Source organism: Monopterus albus, unplaced genomic scaffold (genome assembly GCF_001952655.1).
Source record: "Monopterus albus unplaced genomic scaffold, M_albus_1.0 scaffold76.1, whole genome shotgun sequence".
Classification (NCBI taxonomy): Eukaryota; Metazoa; Chordata; class Actinopteri; order Synbranchiformes; family Synbranchidae; genus Monopterus; species Monopterus albus.
The window spans coordinates 1,608,823-1,617,458 of NW_018127956.1; the positions used below are offsets into that span (position 1 = coordinate 1,608,823).

The 8,636-nt window shown below is 39.8% G+C and overlaps 1 protein-coding gene across 1 annotated transcript in view; it reads right to left on the bottom strand.

Moving 5' to 3' along the window:
- Nucleotides 1-3,342, bottom strand: part of LOC109963549 (uncharacterized) — a 23,618-nt gene extending 20,276 nt beyond the window's left edge. The window contains exon 1 of the mRNA XM_020606155.1: nucleotides 2,778-3,342. The gene's annotated coding sequence lies outside the window, so the exon portion shown is untranslated. The remainder of the gene's footprint in view (nucleotides 1-2,777) is intronic.
- Nucleotides 3,343-8,636: the final 5,294 nt, after the last annotated feature.

Genomic DNA, 8,636 nt, shown 5'->3' on the forward strand with positions numbered 1-8,636 from the left:
CCAGCTTGTTCTGAAAATGTTGTTTTTGGGGTTGTTGGGGGCGACTGTGGTTCAGTGGGTAGAGCAGTTGTCTCTCAACTGGAGGGTCGGCGGATTGAATCTTGGTGCCTGTAGTCTACATGTCAAAGTGTCCTTGGGCAAGACACAGAACCCCCAAGTTGCCCCCGATGGTTAGAGCCATTGGTGTGAGTTGGCGCCACAGATGGCTGCCTCAGTTCTGTACTGGAAACAAATTCCTTGTGTGTAACATACTTGGCCAAATAAAGGTGATTATTAATATTTTGTATATATTTCCTGTATTTTCTCCTTCTAACTTAATAAAGAGACTGAAAAATAACTATAAATTATCATAAAACCAACAACCTTTCATATAAGAGTTCAATCTAAAACTATAGTTGCCACTCTGATACAACATTTGTCCATAAAAGTGACCATTATAAATTTCCTAGTTTGTTCTGTCTAGGTATGCCGTCACTAATTTTTAAGGTAATTTACTTAAAAGTCCAAGTAACACAGCTCATCTATGTAACTTTCAAATTACACTTTATATTTTGTATGCACTATAAGGTCTCTGAAAATCCCAGGTCTACCCACCCTAACACACTTCATTAATAGCTGATCAGGCCTATACCTCCTATCCTGTTACTAATCCTCTTAAGGAAGAACTTTGTAAGTCAGTGTAGCATCAGCATTGGCCACTACATCTTTGTGTTTGGGGCAAATGCTAAAGCTATTAACAACAAGACAAACAAGGCAATGGCTGAGCTTCTTTGAGACAAAAAGAGTTCAAACAGACTCCTTAATTTCATAAAATGGGTGAAGACTGGGCAAGATCCACTTAACATGATTAAAAAATGAAATCGATCTCTAAGTATCTCCAAGTATCACATGACACGGGGGCGTAGAGGACAGAGTACAGTGGCAATGGTGGTGTGTATGTGTGTGTGTGAGGGGGACAGATCACTTGCGTATGAGAGCACCAGTTTAAGAGGTGCCTGTTGTTAATGAGCATCTGGGGGGAGATGGAGGTTGATGCACAAGAGCAAAACACAGATCAAGCCTGCGATTTGAGGCTCTAAAGGATTTCCCTCTGCACACTGTTTCAGCAGCGTAGACAAGAATGTAAAATAGCATGACAGATGCAGCTTAACACCCGAGGAAATGAAAGGTCTTGCTTAAATGGAATGGGTAGTATTATGCTCCTCTAAAGGTTGTATTTTTCCCATCACATACTGTGTCAACCTGGTATTTTGCTGAGAGCTAATGGGAGCACAGAAGTAGGATGGTGATGGAGGAGGAGAGAGCATGTGGGTAGGAAGGGAAATTGGACACATGAGCACAGGGTTGTGAGAGAAAGAATGATATCAAGCAAGGCTTTAAGGCAAGGGGTGACATTACAACGACAACAGAGAACACTGTGACACTAATGAGATATAAAGGAAAGGAACAAATGTTAGTAAGTCATGGAGACAGCTGCTGAAGACAGCTGGCAGTGAAAGAATAAAGGGGAGAGGAAGGAGAAATGTGTCGCCTGTGGATGAGATACAAGAAACAAGAGAGGGTGTAAATCTAATAACTCCCGGGGTGCAGCACCAGTGTGGCTCCCAGTTCACAATATGCTTCTGAAATACATCTCTGACAAAAAACAACTTATTTTATTAATGTATTAGAACAAATATAAACCATCTCACACCCATTTACTGTAAAAACAATAAATCAGTTGGTCTATAAATCAGGTGAGGTCTTTGTCAGTGCTCCTACAGTCATTGCCCACTTCTGTGATGAATCACGCTCCTGCTTTTAATTTCCACAATAAATACACCACCTGTGTAGCCAAAGGTCATTATCTCATGTCATAAATTCCCTGCTGTTACTTAGAAGTCTCTGGCACCATGTGTATGAACTTGAGCCCAAAATACAGAGGGATTAAAATGCAACACCAATATATGTTAATATATTTTGTGATGGTGTTTTTCTTGTATGCATCATGAAAGAATCATTAAGGGATTGCATCACAGCTGAAAGCTTTGCATGAATGGAAAATAAGCTGCCAATAAGCTGCTGGCTGACGAAAAGAGAAACAGGAAAATAAAGCAGCCTCAGCATCATTAACTTGATATGCACGGCTTTAATTCAGCTCTAATCATATTTCAATGCTTTTAGCTTCTGCCACCCCCAGTCCCTTACTCAGTGTTAATCTCAATTACTAGAGATACTCTTTGGTCCCTAGAGCAAAACGTTGTCCTACTGTGGGCAGATTTTCATTAAGAGCCCTTTCTCCAGTCATTCTTAATAAGAGCAACATGCATAAGCACACTTTCAGTCAGCTCTTTCTAAAGTGTAATGGTATTTAATGAAGGCTGTGTTAGAGATTAAAGGCTTGATCACATTCATTGTAATCATCAGTGTAAATATAACTCCAAGATTAACTTCAGTAATATTCTACATAATTTAATATGGATCTTTCAAACGTTTGTTATATTAATTAAAGCACAAGCTGATAAAATTAAAAATGCAAAATTAAAGAACCAGTTACTGTTCAATTTTAAATTCTACTAATAAGCAACTGGCATCTAGCAGAACATGAACTCAGAATTCATGAGATAAAGACGATGTCTCCTGGGAATTGATACCCCTGTTAAGTTTGTTCTCATCTTGTTTTAGTCAGTACCACCCCTCCTTTGTTTTCAGCACTAATCACACTGAGAAACACTCATTCAAACTGGAAACCAGCAAACAGTGGCTCTTTTAAAAGGTGTAGGAACACAGACACCTACCTCTTACCACCCTTTTCTCTCCTTTTCATGATGAGTTCTTCAGCAGGTCTCCGATAATATCGTAGGCTACAGCAGATCAGTTCGTTCTCCTACTGTCGGATCGGTCAGTATTTTGATTCGCCCCCATCAGGTCCCCTTAAAGTTGTGCTGAGAGCCGCTGGCATCCACGACGCGCCACTGAACCTGTTCCCACAGTTCGGGGCTCGCACAATGCACCCTTTCAGTCTCCATGCAACCAGAAAACAAGGCAACATTTTGGAGTCGGCAAGAATTTGGCAAGGACGCTGAGCGACGGCAAGACTAACACTGATGGCAGTATCTCACTTACTTCGATCCCTGGTCTGAAAAAATTAATATTAATGTAGAGTTTAAAATGGCAGAGACCTGGCGCGCACTACGTTTACGCACAGACGGAATTCGACTTAATTGCTGGATATATTCGGTCGCTGCTGGAAGTATCTGGGTAGAACTGCATTAATACACATATATAATGATATGACTAATTAGACTCATTCGTATGCATCTGCTGATTGCTGTGAGTGAAGTAAATTTGATGTGCCAGTAAAGTCAGGAGTACTCTCCCTCTACCTCTCCCTTTCCCTCTCCCTCTCTCTCTCACTCTTTATTTCACACACACCCAGAAGTGATCTCATGCACAGTGCTCATGCATGGAGCAGTTGGGTGTGCAGCTTACACTAATCATGTTTGACCTGAAGCTCGTTGCTTCAAATAAGAAGCCTGGCTGCCAGAACGATGGATCTTTGGCCGTCTCCAGGACCTTTTCCTGCCTGCTGCCAGCTGATAAGGAAGCTCAGTCAAATCCACAATAAAAACAGACGTGCATGAGTACTGGCCTGGGAGAGTCTGCAAAACATACGTTTTTAATGGAATTAAATAAAACTCCACCCAAACTCCCTCCTTTGTAGAATGACAGGCTGTGTATGATTAACTGCATTTCTTTCTTGCATGCTTTCTTTGTTATCCAAATAGTACCATTCTCCAACATAGTAATATTTTCTAATAATCTCCAACATAGTTTCTAAAAGCAAATTTGTTATACCACTAAACACAGTAAAAGGTTTCACATAATCTTAAAAGGTTTTACATAATCTATTTAAAACTTTCAATATTTGCCCCAGCACCCACTGGTGATGTCTGCCTTGACTGTGTGACTGGCAATTAAGCTGCTTTCTAATGACCAGAAATACAGGTTTTAATGCAACTTAGAAAGTAATTTAGAATTAACATTATTCAGTCTGTTTATACACCGAGTCCAGTTAAACTATTACTGTTTTCTAATTCCTGTCTTAGTTTTGGACAGCTTTCCCATACAGTAGTTTGTCCAACAATTGTACTTACCACCCATTATTTTAGGGCTGGAAACAGCTTTACAAACAAACCACATTTGTATTTTTTCACTGGCACTATTTATCAGCTGTGCCAACGATATCACTGTGAACTAACAGTGATGAGTATGCAGATTGACCTGCAGGACATTAACTGGGCAAAATGCAGTCACATGGTCTCCTCTACACTATTGTATTTTGTCCTAACACGATACAGATGTATGTATTTGTTGACGCAATGACAGTAAGACCCAGCTCATAAGAAACAGAATCTTTGTATGTTTTCATGCTGGTTTTATCTTGGTATTACAATTAGTTGTCGGTTAGAACAAGATCAGATAGGCGGAAGAGCATATGCCAGTGAAACAGCAGAAAATAGGATTACTTTCCTCATCAACAGAAGAGAGTGCACTGGCAGGCAGTCTTTCCCAGCTTTATCAGATTACTTCAAATGCTTCACTGTGGTTGGCAGCTCCACAGGGCACTCTATGCATTATCAGCAAAGCATTAGTCCTGATAGACCACACTTTCAAATGAATCAAAGTTTTTTTTTTTTTTTTGATTTGTCTGTCCAGTGCTCAAAGTAGGTTCAGGTGTCCTCCCTGTTACCCCCATACCTGTGTAGGTGGCATACAGTACCTGTAAACTGTTAGAAATTAATAAATCAGTCGGATAATTATTAGACATTAATGTGTTGAATCAAATGTGTTAGTAAATGCAATTTAGTAAGATTTACAGTCTGCTCTAGCAGTAAGTCATGACACCAATTGTTTTCCTGTATTAATCTTGTGTTGGAATACCATGTCTGAATAAATAAGTGAATGTCTTAGCTACACACCACGTGACAACATACACACACATTGAGCTTCCTCATTTTGTTATGACTAGGTAATACGCAGCTGCTGAGCCAAGCCTGTGGACCTCTAGATAAGAGATGGAGTCTGCTGGACTGACTTCATCTGTGTAAGGGGGTGGCCCAAAACTGATAAATGTATTAGGCTCTGTGTTTCCGGGGGCTCCTCACTCCAGCAGGCAGAGTGTGTGTGTCTCTGGAGGAAGGAACAACCTGGGTTGTGTTCTTTATTTCTGGCTTTAAAAATGAATCAGCACTAAATTGCCGGCCGGGATTGGCTCCGGCAAACCCCCCCCACCCCGTGACCCCGTTCAGGGACTAAGCGGTAGGAAATGAATGAATAAATTAAAGATGGACTCCTTTGTTATTCAGATCTGTCCAATTAAAGAATTGGGGTATTACAAAACCATAGCAGTGAATGGGGATTTGGCTCAGAAAATGCTAGCACCAAAGTTTCCACCATGTCACCGTGACAGGGAATGCTTTACAATTAGTCTTTTCTATGAGCTCAGTGTTACAGTGGAACAAAAGGCCACATTTAAATGAGATGGCTCCCTTTCATTCACATTTTCTTTCCTACTTTGCCTCACACACACACATGTACAGAATAGACTTGAGCACATACACAAACACACTCTGTCTGTGGCTCCCAGTATACCCCTCATTCCTTGAGCAAGATCAAAGTTCTGCATTATTTATTTCCTTCACTGTCTTGAGCCTTTTAATCAAAAACTGTGAGAACAGTGTATGCAAACCATTTTCCCTCTGCCATGAGTAACAGTGCAGCTCTTTGCACCTCCTCTTCCCTGTCAAGAGTCTTGTCTTTGAAGTCTGATATCAGTGACATTACAGAAACAATATGAAATGTGAAACTGTCTTGTGTGGCCAAGTAGTTATTGCTGTTTTATAGCTCATAGTCCCCACAACACCTCTTCCAGGGGTGGTTTTGATGTGTTGAGATGAGTAATTGTTAGTTTAGTTGGAGCCCATCATATTCTTCTTTTGACTGGCAATCTTGGTAGAGTGTCAGTGGTTGGACAACTGAGCTGACCCGGCTCTCAGAGGTGATCGCCATTACAAGTCAGCTGGACCAGCCACTGCTTAACCTGAGCAAATACAATGCAGATACAGTGTCAGGCCACATATCTGCTCTTTGCTTGGGTGAGGACAGAATTCCTGACACAACCCTCTCTATTGGGACTGGCACAGAAGTCACTGGTTTGAAACCCCTGCGGCTAGATTTGAGTTTCCATATGAATGCTCTCCCATTATTTGGCACATTTATTTGTGTATAATTGACCATTACTTTGCATATTATGAATGTGAGGCATCCATTTGCTACAAATTGTTCATATGTTACAAGTTATTGTGTATAACAAAGTGCATCCACTGATTGTGATGTATGACATATTAAATGCTAAGCTGTTATGGTCATCTGCAGTGGTCAGCCAACACAGGAGAGAGATATTTTAAGCTGTTTTCCACTGCCCTTTAAAGTAATTAATAATTCTTAGTGGTTCATTGTATCTCGCAGACATATTCACAATGACAGCCAGGGAGGGGTGTTCACATTAAAGGTCAGGTTATGGACCTCCAAGGACACTGCTGGAAATGCAATGGTCAAAACATGAACCAAAAAGGAAAGTGTGTGAATACAAATTGCCTGTCAGTGCTGCAAATGTTAAAGATTTACAGTAGATGTTTACTTCCCTAAACACTGTTGCGACATCTGCAAAGGCATGATGAAGGTATATATTTTTGTACTTTATTTTTAAGAATACTACCAGTGCGCTTTGTTATCTAGATCACTCTTATCATTTATATTTTTCCTGTGAGTATCTGCACACATTCAGCATATAGCTTAAGCCACTGAACTTTGTTTTTACTTTGCGGCCTGATATTTACTGGTGTATATGAGTGAAATGCTCACACCATAGAACCCTGCATGTTGAGTCACCTTAGGATGGTTCACTAAATGCTCACATGGCCACATCTTTGATGCACAAAGAAGAAAAGCCTCAAGTGGTCATGCGAAACTAATGGAGTTAAAGCTTAATGCATCCATAGAAAAAAGCATAAATTAAATGATTGATTTTGGTAATTTATGAATAGATTGTGGTTCATTCAAATAAAGATCAATTTGAAATGGAAAATCGATTTTTTTAAACCCAGTCCTACTATCGATAGATCTTTGATACATCACCAGCATTTCCCTGGCAGTCAAGCTGCATCCGGCCTCAAAAACACAGGGCCATCAATAAATAAACAGGAAAGCAGGTGGCACTGAGAATGTGTGTCCATCTACTTTGATAACATCTCTATACAATATCGGATGGATGACTATTTTTGGATGCTAAGTGCTCAGTATTCTTCAATTCAAACTGCCCACTAGCACTAGATAAGAGGAAGGCTGTGTGTGAGTGTGGTACAGAGTGACAGTTGCCAACAGAACAGTAATCTCTTACAATAAATTATCCCAAAAACATGTAGTCTGAAGATAAATATGCCTTTTAAATACAAACTACAAACAGGAAACAAGCTCAGCGTTAAGGCTTAAGACTAGTATCTTATTTCTCAGAGTATCAAGACTAATATTTGTGCTCGTATGGAGGTTTATGTGTACGACTATTTCTTGACCAGGTGCGCTTTATTCTTGTTGTTTGTTAGTCAGGCAGCTTTGTACTTTTACAACAGCTGTCTCCCTTTGTGTCTTCTCTTTATGCTAAGCTAAACTAAAATTGAGCTAAAAGTTAAAACTGTCTTTTGGTTGTAGATTTATATTTAAGGGAGAGACATTATGGCATTTTTTAATCTAACTGTTATTAATAAAGCAAATCTGTATATTTTCCAACATGTCAAACTTTCCACATTCCTTTAATATGGCAGCATAATCTGGAACTGTTTGATGATGTGCCAATGTTCACAAATATCTTTTAGAATATAATGACTTCATGAGCCAAAATTGTCTCTCTGACAGGCACAAAATAATGAAAACATTCAGTTTTGAAGGCAACATATCTATTTGAAAAATGATCAGGGCAAATGACACATCCTGCACTGTATTTTTCTGAAGGAAATAAATCATTCTTTCCAGCTGCAATAACAAACTGGTGTCTTTGCACTTTCATTCATGTGTGCAGTTGTGTGTGTATTTTTGTTCATACACTCCACTACATACAGAAAGAAAAATTAATGACACTGTTTGCAATTTCCTGGTTTACTGCATAACGTGGTCATGAAATGTGATCTGATCTTCACTAAAGTCACACATATCAACAAACACATTATTTCTAAGCTGATAAAACACAAACAGTCATGTTGAAAAAAAACGCTACATGGATGACAAATGGGTTTGTTGTACCCGGTACTTTTTACCATACTGACTCTGAGAGACGAGGCAGTCCAAGTAACTACAAAACAGCGCTGATTTATTCCATGAACACTGGTAAAAATTAACATTACACGCTCAGGTATCTTGCACCTCCAAACTGCACGCAGGCAGATGTAAGATGAAAGACCCTGAACCCACCAGGCCTATACATTATATCCCCTCGGTTGGGCTAGCCCCATACTACACAGAAACGTCAACCGAGACGTCTCTGTTACCAGCTTTGCAGCTGGCCATAGCAGTAGTCAAAACATGAAGTAAATCAATGTGTG